Raw genomic sequence first — 12684 nt, forward strand, 5'->3', positions numbered from 1 at the left:
AGTTAGAAGCCTGCAATATTTCAAAGCACTCATGTCAGGCAGAGCATACTATATTGTCAATTTACAGCATGTCAATAATATATTATTCATCCAAGGGCGGAGTAACTAAATTAAGCACAAGCACAAATTACAAAACATGTGTATATCTATAAATAGATAGTCAACAGTTACATTGCCCACGTTTTTTGTCTGGTGCTCTAAGTAAAACCAATATAACCTGAAAGGCTTAGAGTTAGTGGATCTTTCTAATAAAGAAATATAAAAGAATAGTGGATAAAATCAAGGCAGTACATAAATTCCCCCCACTGTTACATTGGTTTTTATTACATAATAAATGAATCTTAACATATATTATATTTTGGCATCTTGAACACGGGGTTGGTAATGTTCAGAGGCTGATATTCAGCCCCAAATCTGTAGCAGATGTCAGTAAAATGTCCCTCTTCAAAATCTTAACATATCTATACCATCCTGAAATAATGCAAAATAAAAGGAAATTATGTTATTAGTTTTTTCCCCAATCTGTTTGCCAAGGGCACTTAAGTTAAGGAATTCTAAATTTAGACGAAAATTCTGGTCACACTTTAAGGATATTGGACTTAATAAACTGCCAGTATTTAGGTACATGGATGTGAGAACAGCTGAAGACATTGAGAGGATCCAAGTTAAAATGAGCACCTGTAACTGCCATGGTTACATCAAATCGATCGGATCCATGTTACAGAGAAGGAAACCTGCGATGACAGGGTCTGCAGTACTTCTCATCAATTAACTTAGATTGATAAAATTTACAACACAAATTAAATTCCACATATGATCTTTTAATCAAAAGTCTTGTCATGAATCCAAGAATAATTACTGTTAACAGCTTAACATGTAAATTAAGTACAAGAAATATCTCATAAGGAAGAAAATTTATGGATGTCAACTTGTTAATTATGAGGAATACCACCATCTTTAAATTATCGTCCTTATGTGTGTCACTTCTAAATGCCATCCAAGGACTTAAAGTATGTCATAAGTTCAAAGCTTTAATCAACCTTATTATCTGTTGACATCACGACTGTTACTTAGTAAGAATAAATATTTCCTTTATTGCTCCAGAAACCACATGCCTATAGGACATAAAACTAAATGATATATATTTCATTTTAAAAATAGCATGTGAAGTGACAAGTATTACTTATGCATGAAACAACATACATTTAAATGCAGATATGGGGGCACGGGTGGCCCAGTTGTCTAAAGCGCCGCGAGTCGCTGTGCAGAGTTGCGTCCCCTGGACACGCAAGACACCTATGATTGTGGGTTCGAATCCCGGTTCGCCCCGATTATGTTTCTAGGTTTGTCAGCACCATACCCGTGCTCGTGGTTTTCACCGAAGTGGTAAACGTCTGAGACCTGCATCACCTTTGGCTTTCCTCCCACATTAAGCTGACACGCCGTGATATAACTGGATTACTGTTAAAAGCGGCGTTAAACCCAACTCACTCACTCACTAAATGCAGATATCAGGTTGCTAGACACCTGGAGTTCATTAGATATTTAAACATACATCCCAAGTATGCTTGACAAATACTGGTGTGAACATGACCTTTCCTTAAATAATGAAAATACACACAAACTGGGATTCAGACCAGTTCCGTTTCTAGGATACTGACAGGTTGTCATTCATAATGTCCTAAAGTTGTTCTAAAATTTGGTAAAGGGATATGAAATGATAAAAAAACACTTGAAAATCTCCTGAAGCCAGCAAAATCACTGTGAAGTAAATATAAAGCTCATTCTCAACATAATCATAACCAAACTTGAAAAATATGTAAAGAATCAACATCCTTAATAAACTCTGGCTCTTGCTCAATTATCAAATATTTACAATCTCCTGAAATCAAGGTAAAGAATTACATTTTGGGTTAAATTCATTTCAATATTCACAGTTACATATGAAATGTATTAAGAATTATATAATTTATTCTATATCAGAATTGATCAGGCACTCTGGATAATGCCTGATGAAAGAGTAACAAAGAGATACTGCCTTTCTTTTTACAAATTCTTTGTACCTTGAAATAAGCATTATGCGTTATGATACAGGTAATCACTTTCAACAATTAAAAAGATGTTTTAAAAATAATATTATGTCCTATAGAAAGAGCCAACAAGCTAAGTTTTATACCAGGTGGATCAAACATTTAGTGTTTGTTAGTGCAATTAAATCATGTTTATCTTACTTTTATACGGTATCAATTAAATAACTCATTGGAATAATTATTAATAACATTATTGAATTATAATTGATATCGTTACTTGACCATGTAACGCTGTGTTCATAAAAAGACTTGCTATTATTTCCAGTAAATTATTTAAAATGACTCGACACTTATAATCGTTTTAAACAATTCTATTGTTTCAATGAAATGTATATCAGTAAGCTTCCGCTACCAGTGAATAACTTATGTTGTAAACAATCGTAAACCAATAATGTTCTTATATCAACTAACCTTTTCTATCATTTCAATCTGTCAAAATATTTCAGTAATTCACTTCCTTCTCACGAATATTCCGCTTCTTTCTAACCTTGAAGGGATGATTCCATTTCACAACAATGATCAGGTAAATTCACTGCATGGGTTCTGTCTCTTCACAGAAATTCTGAGATAGTCAAAGCATGATTTAATGGGAACTTATATGAATTATTGTGGATAATTATTATTAGTATTATAACCTGATATATGAAGATTTTGTGGAACGAAAACTATTGACAATGATTATATTTTTATGTCTAAAGAGTAATTTGCAATATTATGCTCGAGTAATATGCAAAAGTAATATATAGGCTTATTGTGGTTTTGAAACTAAATCATATCTAAAAATCTGTAACAAAATAAATTTAATTATATCAAGATAGAGGAATACAATTTCCACTAGATTGTACTTCAATGTAAATAATAGTAGATTTCGTTCTGCCATTATCAAAATCAGATCACTGTCATAATTGTTTACAGTGTGTCACTGCCGATATTGCCAAAATACATTATTCAAAAACGAGTTTGTAGTAACAAGCATTATGCTTGTCTATAACATGCATAAAATCAGAACTCGCTACATGTTGTCATTGACCCGTATAGAGTTGATATGTGCAAAAGTGTGAAAATTCGTGCAAATTGTCACCTACGGGCCGAAGTCGGTCCTATGGAAGATGGTGGCAACATTTAACTGATTGTGAGGCCTACCGCACACGTTGATCAGCATCAAACATTTTTCTCCCGACCCTGTGGGTTTGGGTAAAGGTTAACATCTAATCCCAGCAATACGTAATGAATATCGCGACTGAAAATAGCACAAACCGTAGCCACGTCTCTTCTCGGGTATGGTTTGACCCCGGAAGTAAGTCTAACAAATCCGCAAAGCGCGCCCGGCCTTCTGATTGGCTCAAACTGACGCCTGCGCCAATTTTGATTGACAGACTGGATCGGTCTAATGTGAAAAAGAATATACAGTCTGGTCGCCATGTAAAATGAACGAAGAACTCTGTAAAAATGTTGAATATCACTTTGTCCAAAATAATGGTATGCTTACAAGTAAAAATAATAGAGAATATTTTCATTACCATTTATCTTAAAGGTTTCCTCTAAACTTGACAATCCTTGGATCGTCTTCACATAAATTCGCATTAACTTCACACCCCATAGAAGCATTGACAGGGTCTGGACCTGATACAGGGTGGGTTGCGGCCGTGACCCCATCGTCTATACTACTAAAGTCCTTCCTTGTATTCAGGATTGGGGTAAGTCGTTGAGATAGGGATATGATGGTACATTTGTTGGACCTAGCAATGTATATCTCTTTGCAAGGATTTGTATGGAGCTTTGGAATCCAGTAGAAAATAGGAATGGACCTGTCTCCAGCTTTTTGAGTCAAGTCAAAAGTAAATAGTACTGATACCTGGTTTTGGCAGATTTCTTCCCCAGTTAACATTTGTGGCTTTATGTGATATGTAACTTATATCAGGTTCTGTGATCAAACAATTTATGTAGTGTTTGCTTACATAAAATGTTTATGCTATTTGGCCCACGATGTGTTGGTCCATATTTGAATAAGTGACAAAGGCTGTGTCAACACCAGAGAAGTCACCTGCAATTGTATGACCGATAGGTTCATAGCAGTATGATGAGTCTTAGTAGCCTGAAGTAGTGGAATTTACATCATGACCTGCCAAGTCCACGTTCTTCAACACGTTCCTGGAATTGGACAACCTCTATCAAATTGTGTTTGAATAGGAAAATGAAAGTGGTAGTTCCTGAAAGTTGAAATATTTTGGGTCATTTGGGGAAACGAATTTTTTACTGAAAACGTTGCTTAAATTTAAGAAAGCAACTCCCTTGATTTAAATTCAAGAACATGCCATCTTCGTCTGATTTAGTGGCTTGTTTGACTGTCCGCCCCCGTCGTGCATAGATATGTGAGGAAACACGGAAAACCTGTCATTTTCTTCATGTGTCATTCGAAACAAATGTCCAAACATGTAACAGAAGTCATGTTTATCAGAGAAATGTTACAAAAAGTAGGTAAACCTTGAAAAGTACGATTGCTGGCACAGGTGTCGGAATGACTGACCCAACTAAACCCTGATGTCAGACAGCTGAAACCAGGAACTACAAAAGAACCAGTGTTATTCTGGACAAGAACACCGTGTGTGATTTGAGACAAGTGTGACTGATGGGAAACATGGCACAGTACAGATTGATGGGGAACATGTGCATCTACGGTTTTAAGGACTTGTCAAACTTGCTTATGGAGTGGTCATAGTCGAAGACAGAATTTTGTTGGTAGATTGATGTTGTGATTCAATAATGGTCGAATAGCTGTTGATAGACCAGTACAACATCTGGAGAACTGGTGCCAAGCTGTCCGTAGTCACGATGTTTAGTCAGTTTACTATCGGATATAGGATCAGCTCACTGTGATAAGTTTCCCTTTCCTTTTTTTCTAAATGATTTTTGTTCTGATTTCAGAACCTCTCTGAGTTTAGCAAAGTGCATCGCTTTCGCGAGCAGGTGTTGTTTATCATTTCAACTGATCCCATTCAAAGTAGACATGCTATTCTGAACAATCTGATTTCATGCCAAAATGGAAAAAAAATGAAAATAATTATGTTTAGTTCACTGGGACAAATTTCCTCCACTTATCATGTGTCGTTTAAGCTGCATGTAGACATTTGTGGAGCTACATTCGTGTCAAGTGTAGTCTTTTTCATTGTGTTATCATTTTCAGTGGCAGGGTGGGGGTGGGGGTGGGGGTGTCGAAAGAGTCGTCAAACAGCAAGACCTCTGGCAGGTATGCTGGCAAACCCGGACTTGGTGGTGTCGATCTTGGTGCACTAGAAACAGTTTCTGGCAACCCATGCAATCTGAATTTTGGAACAAAACTAAACTGAACAACAAGAGTTCCTGTGACATTGAATAAGATTTGATGCAAAGTTATGTTCTTTACCAAATCTGAAACAATTTCGGCTTGCAACAGACAAAAGACTCCTGTAAGTCTTCAAATGGTTTCATTTGCCAAACTGACTTCAGAAAATGCGTGATTTCATGAAAAATAAATGAACATGCCAAAATGTCAATTTACAAATCAATAGCGTGTGTATCCATCTCTGGTTGCGATGCAAGCAACACATCATCGTCTTATGGAATGGACCAGGCGTCACACAAAGTCCTGTGGGATATCTGTCCATATCTGCTGGAGCATATTTCGAAGTTCCTACAGTGTCTGTGGAACACGTGGTTGACGTCGAAGGCGCCGATCCATTCTCATCACACATGTGCTCGATTGGTGAGGAGCGAGCCGGCCAAGGGATGTCATTCATGTTGTTTTGTTGAAGAGAATCTTGCACAAGTCGAGCAGTATGAGGCCGGGCGTGGTCATGTTGAAAGGTAATGCCTGGGCCATGACGACGAAAAAACGGTAGAGTGAGTTAATATTTAAAGTCACACCGGCAATATTTCAGCCATATCGTGACTTGAACAAGTTATGCATTTATATTATATATATAAAAAACTGTCAACGAAGGACAGTATAACAACCAGCAATATATCACAGAATATAATTGTAAAACTAGTTTTAGAAGAATAAAATGATCAGAATATAACAGACGACCAAAAACGGTAGAACAACAGGGCCGATGATCTCGTCGCGGTAGCGCTGTCCATTGAGATTTCCCTCTACCACTATCAAACGGGTCCTCTGTCTTGCTGTCATCCTACCCCATACCATAACGCTGCCGCCCCCGAACCGATCTTCTTCCATGACACAATGATTGACGTAACGTTCACCTCGACGTTGGTACACTCGAATCCGTCCATTGCTGTTGCTGAGGTGAACACGGGACTCGTCACTGAATAGAACTTGTCCCCACAGCATAGCAGTCCAGCGTAGACGCTGTCTGCACCACTGTAGACGTGCTTGACGGTGGTTTCCTATCAAAATTGGACGTCTGGCGGGTCTTCTGGCGACAATCCCTACACATCTGAGGCGACGACGTACGGTTTGTGAAGATATTCGTCGAAGGCCGGGGATGCTTCTTGCAGTCACTGTTGCTGGCTGGAATAGATTTCGTAGGTGAGTTGTTCGAATCCAATTCTCTTGACGATTATTGGTTACGCGTGGCCTGCCACTCCGAGGATGGTCTCTGACAGCATTCGCCAATTGCCAAAGACACTAAATGGTGTTTCTGTGGATGTTAAATTGTCTTGGAACATCACATTGACTCCACATTGCTTCAAGCACACCAATGGCTCGCAGACGCTCATTTTCGTAAAGGCGTGGGAGTTTGTAATGTTGAATAATTGCGTAATTTTGTTGTTTTACTGAGTGGTTGTTTTCAGCACGATGCCAAACAATGCATATGGAATCCACATGTTTTTATACCCATTCTTGGGTAGTGAAATACATAGGGCTTGCATAAAAGTCAACTTTTGCATGGAAGGAATGCTTTTCTGTAGCAGTTGCGTTTTTGTGACTCGATTCCATATATGTACTACAATATTGAAAACCAAACTTAAGTTGTTTGAAAAATTCACAAAAATATTGGTGTCACAGGAACGTTTGTTTTTGAGTATATGTTTCTTGTTTTAAAAGTCTCAAATCAGTGAGAGTGTAGCATGTAAACTATGTGAATGAATGCCGTGGGTTTGTAAATGAAGTGAAAGAGAGGAAAAGAGTCCCGTCGTCGAATGAAAATTTATTCTGGTTTAACTGACCAATCAGCTTCGAGAATAACTAATATTACACTGTGCAAATTTAACGTCACATCGGCTTTATTTCAATCATATCGTGAGGAAACAGTTAACTTTATTTTGATTTTATAAAAATCTGTCATCGATGGACAGTAAGATAACTAGAATATCACAGTTTCGATTTTAAAACTAGTTGAGGACAGTAAAACGTATACATTTTCAATCAACAATACATCCTAAAAATGGGCTATAGATCACCAGCAAGCAAAGTTAGGCCACCCTACTAGGGATCATGGGGACTTACATTACTTCTGCTACCTGCAGGGCTCCCGTGCAGGATTTACACCAACCCTTCAGCTGATGGTATTTGTATGTGATTAAGCCAACCGTTAAAATATACAAATATACTACATTTAAAACCGAGGCAAGAAAAAAAGTACTTTGAATGAATGATGTTGTCTTACATATCCTTTCAGGGGGACAATAATTTTACGCTACCGAAACCCCCTTTAAGGATATAACCACTAACACTCTAAGTTAAAAATTATGCATTACCAATAAAGCTGTTTACACAATTCAAAATTTATCAATAAGTTCAATTTCTTTAAAAAAACTTTTATTCAATGAGAATTGAATATATTAAAAAGATCCGTTATTGATGATGATTTGAAATATTTATCCCTGTTGTCCCCCCTTGTGATAGAAAAATCAACAGTCAAGCAAGACACGCTTGACCGTGATTCTTTCATGACAAGGGATACAAAATGGAGGACCCCACCTTTCAATAAATAATCATTTGTATACCTGCTATGGCCAATACGACATCATCGTATTATGACCACTTCTGGACTGACAACCCAAGTAGGTGTAGCCAATAGTTGGTTTAATTTAATGTAAAGTATTTATACCTACTTGAGTGTCCCACTTCTTTTGCATTAGATCATAGATGTCGCAAGCTCCGACGTTCATACAGTTTGGCCCTCACTCTATGAAGGTTCATACTCCAATGAACTCACACAAAGTGAAGGTCAATTCTTAAGTAAATCGTTTAAAATACCGTGTTTCCATGAAGTGTCATATGCTTTTTCTAGATTAAAAACTGCATGGTGCTTATTTATTATTGCATTTTTAACAAATGATTCTAAGCGAACCAAATGGTTCTGGTTTTCCGGAAACTACATTGTATGTCAGAAATCAGATTATTGGTTTCTAAGTACCAAACAGGTCGATTATTTATCTTGCGTTCAATGGTTTTGCAAACGCAGCTTGTCAATGGTATTGGTCAGTAATTTGATGGGTCGGTATGATCTCGACCGGGTTTGGGTATCGGGACAACTATAGCATCACGCCATGAAGGAGGAAACTTCCCTGATGTCCAAATTAAGTGTTTCAGGAGTTGATAATTCATGTTATCAGCTCCTGTAGCAGTATTGTGAGCTTGTCCAAGGGCAGTGTGTACTTCATGAATAGAGAATAGTTAATTATAATCTTCCCCATTATCTGAATTAAAATTTATAGGTTTCTTTTCTTGCTTTTTTTGATACTTTTGGAATTGAGGTACATAGTTAGATTAGGAAGAGTGATTAGCTAAAGTTTCACTAAGTTTATTTGCAATATCTGATTTATGAGTTTGTAAATGGTCACCATTTTATTTCATTTATTTATTTAAGTTATGGACCATAGGGTGGCGGCGGAAATAATGCTCCGCCTTTTTCCTTGCCTTCGTACATAGCTTGCAATCATCGGTAAACCATGGTTTACGTATGTGTGGAACTCCAGAGGACTTTGGAACACATTCTTCAGTTTGTTTGAAGAGTTTTACATTTTACATGTTACTGTGTCAGGAATGTCAGTAAAGGGATCAGGTGATAACTTTGCTGTACATAGAATGTCATATAGAGGCCAGTTAGCTTTGGTAAAGTTCTATTTAGAGGACAGGGGAACATCAGATGAGGTAATAGGGTTTAGAATGGTTGGAAGGTGGTCACTTCCACAGATGTCATCATGGACTGGCAACTCAAATTCATTTAGCAGGTTTGAATCTGTAACAGATACATCCAAAGAAGAGTATGTGATTATACAAGGATGTCAATATGTTTTTGAATTATCATTATAAAGGCATAGAGTATTGTTGGAAATAATTTCTTCTAAGAGCTTGCCTTTACCGTTAGTATGAATACAGGGCTTAGGAAGCTGGTCATAGAGAGCTTGAAGATCGGAATGCTAAAGAGATGCAGACAGAGGAATGTAAAAAGAGCACAGAGTAAAAACTTGTAGAGGGGTATTGAGAGGAACAGGGCTATGAATAACATCTTGCCTCACCAGGATTGAAGAGCCTCAAGTTGCTTTAGCTCCTGGAGGTGAACAGAAATGATAAGAATCGTATTGTCTAATGTTTAGTTGATCTGTAGTTTTAAAGTACGTTTCCTGCAAGCAAAAGGCTGATGGCTTCAAATCTTGTATTAATAGCTGTAAATCATTAAAATTGTTCTTCAGGCCTCTGCAATTCCACTGTATAATAGGGTTAGAACTGTTCATGGTGGTTCTTCTGCGAATCTTGACTGGGAGGGAGGTCTACTCCCATGGCCTGTTTGAGATGGAGTGACCTCCATCGCCAAAGGTTCAAATTGATTTTGAACTTTCACAGTCGTGGACTGAGACGAAGGCACCTCCAGGTGGTGGAGGGTCCTAGCCGTTTTTTAGTTTCTTTTTATCCTTATTCGTCAAATGTAAGTCTCGAATGTTGATGGTTCTGGTTCCAATGTTTCATTTGAAGGTTGTGGTGATTGTCCAGCCTCAGTCTGTGAATCTGATGTTGTTTTTAATGTATCATCTGGAGATGTTTGAGGTGTGATGTCTCGTATGATCTGCTGATCACTAACCCAAGAGATGTTTGTTTGGCATCTAGTAGATGCTGAAGCAACTTTGACAATCGGAATGGATGTTACTGCTGCTGTGTAGGATTTAGTAGAGGTATTTGGGGATTGAGACTACGTTTTTAGCTTCATGAAAAGATACATTGTTAGTAGTGTGTTTTATCTTAAGATTGTTTGATTTAAGTATGAAGTGTGAACAGCGTTTGGATGAGGCCAAGTGGCCCCAATCGCAGTTTGCGCATTTAATGGCATCTTTGCACTCAGTGCTCTCATGAGAGCCACTGCAGCACACACAGGCAATGCTGATGCTGCAAGTCTTGGCACTGTGTCCAAAATTCTGACACTTGTAACGGAGTGGATTTTGGACATAAGCCTCAACTCCAATGTACCCAGCTTTGATATATTCAGGAATTTTATAAAGTGTAAAAGTAAAGAGATACGTGTTAGTTTTGATAACAGTGTCATTTTGTTTTCTTGTGAATCATTTGGCAGCTGAAACACCTTGTTTTGACACTTCTGTAACAATTTCATCTTCACTCATATCAGACAGACATCAGGCTCTGTCTCTGACGATGCCCTGACATGAGTTCACCGTTCTGTGTGCTGAGACAGCAACCTGCTCATTTGCAAATTTGGTGAGTGATATCAAGTTTAGAAATTGCTGTCTCTGCAAACACTCTACAAGTATGAAGTCATTGCGGAGGCAGTTGACATTCTTGACCTCACAACAGCCATTGATCGCCTTCGAAATGGCAAACGGGTTTAATTTTATGGGTTGATGATTTGATGCCTCTATCAGAATAAATCGAGCCCAGGAATCCAATCTGATATCAATTTCTTCATCTCATGAGCTAGCATCTACGTGTTTTCTCTTTGAAGTGTTTGTGAGACAAAGTGAGAGATAGTGGTTCTTCACTCCTGCTCCCCACCCACGACCGAGTGACAACAAGGACGTTGTGTTAATGCATTGGCCATCCAAAATGCAAAACATCAGGGCTACAGGGGTGTTATACTCCAGCAAATATGGCATGAATAGCTATATTTATCTACTAAATTTACTGCAAAACTGGTTCGGCCCATAACAATAATTTAGAGACATACATAATTCAGCGGTCAACATTACCAGATTGCCGATGAGCCACTACATTCTGGCATAGAACTCTAGGCTATATAATTATTTCAATAAATATGTTTTCAAAAATACCGAGCAATACATTTGTGATAAATATAATACATGTATGTGCAAAAATAAGTATTGGAAGTAATACATACAGGGTTTGGCGTGACCAGCCGATTGATAGAACCGGGGCCATTCTACCACCCGTCTAGATGAAGTTAGGGTCAAAGTAGTGTGTTGGGCAAAGGGACACAGTTCCACAAACCAGTGCCCTCAACTACCAAACTCCCCTCCACCACCGACCCAGGGGCGCAACCCACGGCAAACGGGTTGCCCAATTCAGTCGCCTCATACGACAAGCGGTGGGGTGCTGTGGACACATTCTACCCCAAGTCCATATGGGGGAAGAGTGATAGGCGTTACCAAGCACTCACCATGAGGAGATTGCTCTTCATGAGTGCCAATATGGAAAATATATTACATTGCATATTTTAGCCCATATGAGTAATAAACCACACATACAACTATAAGTCATATGTTAGGTGATGAAATGTAAATGTGAACTTTACTGCAAAATGTTCGTATTTCATTTGGAGTATAATGTTTAATATGATAATTTCAGATAGACAGGTTCCATGTTATCACAACTTAAATTCACAAACGATCTACGAATTACTCTTCTCGCTTTGTGTAACATAATGCCTCATTACACCTGCCATTAAGGAGTACACTGTTGTTATATGTCGATTCCCTAATTGAAACATGTTAATCAAGAAATCTATACGTAAAAGAACTTAGTGTGAAACCGACAGACAACCAACAACATGACATACAATTGACAAATGGATTACAAAATTCACTAAGTTTCAATACAAATTACTGTACGGCAATTACAAAGGCAGTAAACAAAAGAGTGGCAGTACAATACGCATTGGCAATAAATAATATGATGGAAGTGGTCAATATCAAATACATGTCAGGAATAATATATATTCACCCAGCAGCGACAATGGCCAGGCTTCCGAGATTGGCTAGACAGGGAATGGGGGATCATGAGCGATCCTCACATGAAAGCTGGTCTTGATGGAATGAGATACGAAATGTATGAGAGATGTAAACACGCTGTTGTCCCACTATATATACGTTACCTACACCACTGACGATTCAAATGCAGTGCAGTAGGTTTGGGTTGACACGTTGATGTCGTACATGCAATACCGTCTGTGCAGATGGTTTCGCACAGTCAACCTGTTGCAAACGACCCTATCCACCATGAGTGGCAGTTTGCAACAGATTTCTTTATGCCATCATTCTGACTAATCTGTCCTGGGCCTGAATTGTTTCCCTTGGGCGGCCAGGGCGGCGTCTATCATCTAAGTCATGTCTTTGTCAGTATCGGACCCACAATCTGTCGATGACAGACTGATACACATGACAGCTTTTGGGCAACACTATT

This window comes from Haliotis rufescens, unplaced genomic scaffold, assembly GCF_023055435.1.
Source record: "Haliotis rufescens isolate VD_foot unplaced genomic scaffold, xgHalRufe1.0.p SCAF_46, whole genome shotgun sequence".
In the NCBI taxonomy this organism is placed as follows: domain Eukaryota; kingdom Metazoa; phylum Mollusca; class Gastropoda; order Lepetellida; family Haliotidae; genus Haliotis; species Haliotis rufescens.